Source organism: Mytilus trossulus, chromosome 4 (genome assembly GCF_036588685.1).
Source record: "Mytilus trossulus isolate FHL-02 chromosome 4, PNRI_Mtr1.1.1.hap1, whole genome shotgun sequence".
Taxonomy (NCBI): Eukaryota; Metazoa; Mollusca; class Bivalvia; order Mytilida; family Mytilidae; genus Mytilus; species Mytilus trossulus.
Window position 1 is genome coordinate 94,180,692 of NC_086376.1, and position 6,263 is coordinate 94,186,954.

Genomic DNA, 6,263 nt, shown 5'->3' on the forward strand with positions numbered 1-6,263 from the left:
AATTTAAATAAATAACCTTTTTTTCTAAATTTGAAATAATGACCCCTTTTTTTTGTGTGCTGGTGGTGTTACCACAGGTTTGTGTATGCGTCTAGTGTGGTTGGGAGTCAAAGACTCTTACACTGCCGCTGGATAGCTTATATTCATAGGTGAAAAGAAAGCTGAGTGCGTAAGTCTTTCCTTCCAGTACATAGCCTCTACACTAACAAGACTTCTACAGTGCCTCCCCGTGACAGGGTCCAGGGATCTAGTGTCCTAGGCTTGACTGTAGAGGATCTCGGAGTAGCAAGGACTCTAGAGATGAAGTGTGTAGGCCGATCGACATGCAGACATCACTAGCACTCATCAACCTTGCCCCAGTTATGGGTTAAATAGCCGGCTGAATGATGGTCATCAACCTTGAAAGGATGTCTAGGAGAAGAAAACTCTTGATATGAAATTTTTGGTCGTATGACTCGTCAGCCTTGGTCTTCAATTGATTTAAAGGAAACAAAGCTTGAGTAAAGATTCTCTGGTTCTCCAGGTTTGGGATTGAGAAATATGTCAACAACCTATCCTTGTAAAAACGAAGAATGATTAAATACTGATTAATCTCCCAGATGAGGAACATCACAACTGGGTCTGCATGAAGCTTTGACATTCAAAATACAAGGTAAATATGCTTCAGGTACATGTAGCAGATGTCTAGTCATTTCATTTGAGAAGTTATGATTTTGATGTATAAATTCACATTTGGATATAGTATTACATAATTCCACAAGATAATTAACATGGAGCACCAAAAATATTCATTGATATTCTGTTTAAGGGTAGAAAAGGGATAAAGGAGTAGGTCCAGTAAGACCCCTTTTTGGCCCCAAAATATAGCAGTTTTACAAAATTGTTAAAATGTAAACTTTTAGGGGGAGGGGGGGGGGGGGGGGGGGGTATTAAAAAATTCAACATCTTTAAAGTATGCATTTTTTAATTTATCAAATAAAACAGTCTGATATGTTTCAGTTATTTTCAATGCAAGTTTCTATATTAAACTTAACTATAATAGACTTGATCTTAATTTTTTTTAAGAATGATTGAATCTTGTCTTGAAATCTGAAAATGGTTGATGTATACTTTTTAAGGGAGGGTAGGGGGTCTGAAAAAGTGTATATGTATACCCTGTTTTGTACACTTTGGAAAATGGTTGACAATTATTGATGACCCCTATATATAATATCAACCCAACAAAATGTAGAATTTTAACAATGGTGCTCCTGAAAGAATAGGAAGGGTACACAGTTCCTGCTCCACAGGTCACAATTAACAGTTATGACCAAAATATGTATTACAAATAAGAATTCATAGGTGGAAAAAAAAAATCATGCATAAACTAAAAATAAAAAACTATAAAAATTCACAATAATTAGCCTAGTAAATTAAGAAGTATATTATTATTATGCCATGATAATATGCATGTATATTTATTATATAAAATGTTATGTATTAGTAAGTTATAAGTTATTAATAATTATAGTGACATGTGAATCATAACATACATCTAAACAATTACATGTATATATGTTCCAGACCGTATGAGTATTTGGACCGTACGTGTACGGTCTGGACTGTATGCGTACTTTTTCAAAATACTCATACGGCCGGACCTTACGCGTACGGTCTGACTAATATTCAAAAGTTAGCCAAGTTTATTAGATACAAATGCATATAGCAGATCAACATAACTTAACTATCAAATTAATATAAAAAAAGTTCAATTGTAATTGAAATAAAAACTTTATATTTTACCTTTTTTTAATTCACGCTAATTAAAAATATTAATCTCTGGTATTAAGCAGGTCGATCAGTAATACATTAATTGTATTATGATCACTGAAATTAAAGATATCGGAAGTAAACATAAAGTGGGAGTTCAATTGTTTTAGAATATTTAGCAACTTTACCAAAAAAGAACATGCAAAAGAACATGCATAAACCATGTAAACTGCATACATGAAAATGCTAAAATTATTACGTTTCTTGAATTGTGTCACCTCGGGCGAGAGTACCAAAATAGGATTCAGATATACAATTAAACAAATACCAAATTTCAATTGTTCATTTGTTCATTTTATCTATCTAATTGTAATAAATTATCAATAACAATTTGTAAAACTAAAAATAAAGATTGTTTCAATTTAACCCATATGATCAAATAACATGTATGGTCAGCTCGTACTGGACCGTACGCGTATACTCATACGGTCCGACCGTACGTATACGGTCCAAATACTCATATTGTCTGAAACATATACATAGCAATTTGATATTTACACCTGGCCCATTGGACCTTTATGTCACTTTAGCAATATTGTATCTAATTTAACTGCTATGATTAGATGTTAATTAATTGACTAAATTCCATATACATGTATAAGATATCGAAATAAGATTGGTATAATTGCCAATGAGACAACTAACTCCACCAGAGACTAAAAGATATATAAGTTAACAACTATTGGTCAACATACGGCCTTCATTAAGAGTTTAAAACTATCACAGTTATGGATTCAATTTTTTTTTCAGTTATCCTGGATATTTTAAAAACACGTAAATGATTTACTGAAGGAAAATTGATGGAAAGTAGGACCTGGATGTAAAATAATACCAACTTAAGGTATGTATGTTGACGGTTACATTAAATCCTTTCAAGGTAATATTAAAGATAATGAACATTCTAGTTTATTACTATAAACATATAAATTAACAGCTATAGGTCACAATTCTGCATTCAAATACCACATAGTCAGCTATAAATGGGCTAAAAATTGAAAATTGTAAAAAAAAAAAAAGAAATCGAAAACAAACTGCCTTATTCATGTCCAAAATAATGAACAAAACACAGCAACAAACATTAACCACTGAATTACAGGCACATACAGAGTGTGGCAGGGTTAAACTAGTTTGAAGGCATATTGTCCTTATCCATCAAATCTTTGGTTGAATGAAAAATTCCAATCCATGGTGCCTGAAAAAATTGACATGTTTATTTTAAACAAATCTGAAGTAAAATATAAGTACAATGGTGGCATTTCATACTTAAGATGCAATAAGATTTAATACAATTCTGAACTGCTTTATATGAAGAATTTCTATAGCCTCTATCTCCTGGTTACCCCATATATGGATAAAATGTAAATATCTTCTGACATATATAACATTTTTATATTATTTTGTGAATTTTAGTTTATGTTTTGAATGAAATGTTATTTTCTATTTGTAGACAAAGCGTGCTTGTTAATTCAAAAATCATCTGAAGCAGAAGAAGAAGAATGGATTCTGTTGATCTGAGGAACTTGGAAACACTAATTGACAAACAAATATGTAGTATAATACAATTATGTTTAAAGAGAGAGATAGAAAGAGGGTGAGAGCCAGTTGTAAAGATTCATTCTTTTAAACCAGATATGTTGATTACATTCAAATTTCATAGGCCTACACAGTTCCCCCCTATATGGTCTTAGTTAATACATGTACTAGGTGTTTAATGTAAGACTTTGATGTGACGTTTGAGAATAATCATCTACCATTGGTTTAAATTATTTTTATGCCCTTTCAGTTGGGGGGGGGGGGGGGGGGGGGGGGGGTATTGTTTTACTCCTGTCCTTACACTCTACCATCCTTTTATAGGTATATAGATATAAGAAGATGTGAAATTGGTGACAATGAGACAACTCTCATCCAATTTACATGTAGTATAGATAACTACTCCTAGAGTTTAATGAGTTATCTCCCATATTTGTAGGTACTTTTGATATTTTGATAGTTCATGATAAGGCTAATGCAAATAGAAGATTTAACTTGTTTTTGAATTTAACAAACTGAGCATAAGTTGTGAGGAATGGAAACTAGCAGGCCGAGTTTTAGGGTTAAGGGGAGGGAATACACTTGTGTATCTCTTCATATGAGCTAGTTTTGTTCACTGCATGGAAGGCCTGCAATAAATTAGAATGTATTATTTTTATATATAATTGTTATATATTTGTTGTTAGATATGCTATATAAGATGAAATAAAGTAAGATGACAGTATTGTAGTTCTGTAAAAAAAATTGGCTTGTAACAGGTCTAGATAATGCATTAAGTGGTTTGGTCTGACATTGGGATTTCAAACTATATTTACGTCGTTATCATCTACAAAAGTGCTTCCATTCTCAATATTATCTGATATTAAACACCCCTTCCTCCCAATTATGACTTCATTTTAAGTTTAATGAGTTATCTCCCATATTTGTAGGATCTTTCAGTTTGGTAACAGTTTTTCATAAGGCTAAAACAAATAGGAGACAACTCTTGTTTTTTGTAGAAAAGAAGATTTAACTTGTTTTAAAATTTAATGGTAAATCCTGTGACTTCGTAATTTTTTCTTAGATTTAAAATATTTAACACCCTGTCTATGAAATTGAATATTGCTCCTCTTGATTTTTGTAAGTGAATTCTTTTGCAATAGTTTAAAACCAATGTCAAATTATAAGTATTTCATATTTGCATTAGAAGGAATGGTATATTTTATAGAATGCTAGTATTGTTTTACTTGTATGTTTAGTAGTCACAAAAAATGTCATATATTATTTGTTTTACTATTTTCTATTATCAAGTGGAATAAAATGAACTAATTTCCCTGTTTGCTAGTTCCTAACGATTGTAAAGTTGAAATTTCTGTAACAATTAAACACCTATGATTCTTCCCTACAATGTATGAGGTTTTTTTTAAAGCAGGATGTATTTTTTTTCTTAAGTAGCAGTATTATTTTAGGTGATTGCTACATAAATCATTACTCATTTTAATAAATAATATTTAGTTTAACTTTCTTATGTTTCTTTAAAATATTATTAAAATAATATTTTGTTCCGCTTTTTAGAAATAATCTAAGTGTTTCAGTTATTTTGAGAGGAAGAGTTTTGAGTTTAAATCCCTGGCTGGGTCAGACCACACATTACTGAAAGCTGGTATTTACTTGTAATAATATTTTAAGTTATATTTATCCCTTTAGGGTAAAGTCATTCCATAGATATGAGAAGATGTGGTATGAGTGCCAATAAGACTATGAGAAGATGTGTTATGAGTGCCAATGAGACAACTCTCCATCTGCTGAATTATGTTTAGGGGTATTGTGATTTCTGTTTGATTTTGAGGTTCACTTTTAATTCAATGGTAATCATTTCGAAGTGGCTTTTTCGCTTTTTGTCGAGCCTTCAACTTTAGTCGAAAAAGCGAGACTAAGCGATCCTACTTTCCGTCGTCGTCGGCGGCGTCCACAAATATTCACTCTGTGGTTAAAGTTTTTGAAATTTTAATAACTTTCCTAAACTATACTGGATTTCTACCAAACTTGGACAGAAGCTTGTTTATGATCATCAGATAGTATCCAGAAGTAAATTTTGTAAAAATAAAATTCCATTTTTTCCGTATTTTACTTATAAATGGACTTAGTTTTTTCTGCGGGAACATTTCATTCACTCTGTGGTTAAAGTTTTTAGAATTTTTATAACTTTCTTAAACTATCCTTGGTTTGTACCAAACTTGGACAGAAGCTTGTTTATGATCATAAGATAGTATCCAGAAGTAAATTTTGTAAAAAAAAAATCCATTTTTTCTTTATTTACTTTTAAATGGACTTAGTTTTTCTGTGGGGAAACATTACATTCACTCTGTGGTTCAAGTTTTTAGAATTTTAATAACTTTCTTAAACTATCCTTGGTTTGTACCAAACTTGGACAGAAGCTTATTTATGATCATAAGATAGTATCCAGAAGTAAATTTTGTAAAAAGATAACTCCATTTTTTCTGTATTTTATTTTAAATGGACTTAGATTTTCTTCCAGTCAACATAATATACAGTCTGCAGTTAAAGTTTTCAAAACATTTATTAGATTCATTAACTATCCTAGATTTTTACCAAACTTGGACAGAAGCTTCTTACAATCAAAAGATAGTATCAAGAGGAATATTTTTATTGATTTTTTTCCTAATTTTTGTTCAGCCTGTGATTTACAGCAAAAGTAGGCGAGACACTGGGTTCCGCGGAACCCTTACAATTTTTTTTTTACATAGAACAGGCCATAATGGTTTCTGCATTTGAAATTGTATCATGTTTTGTTATATTGGCGCTAGCTCTTACAACTTGCTTACAGTGACCTATATTTTTTGACACCTACAGCATGAAAGATGTACCTACTAATTTGTACTATTAGTATATAGTAATAACATTGTCTGTCATTTGACCCTTGT

General features: G+C 31.3%; 1 long non-coding RNA gene across 1 annotated transcript; it reads left to right on the forward strand.

The window, feature by feature from the left end:
- Positions 1-253: 253 nt before the first annotated feature.
- LOC134716371 (uncharacterized) lies at positions 254-3,601 on the forward strand. The gene is made up of 3 exons (XR_010106871.1): positions 254-652; positions 2,560-2,650; positions 3,257-3,601. It is a non-coding gene; the product is annotated as an uncharacterized LOC134716371 (long non-coding RNA).
- Positions 3,602-6,263: the final 2,662 nt, after the last annotated feature.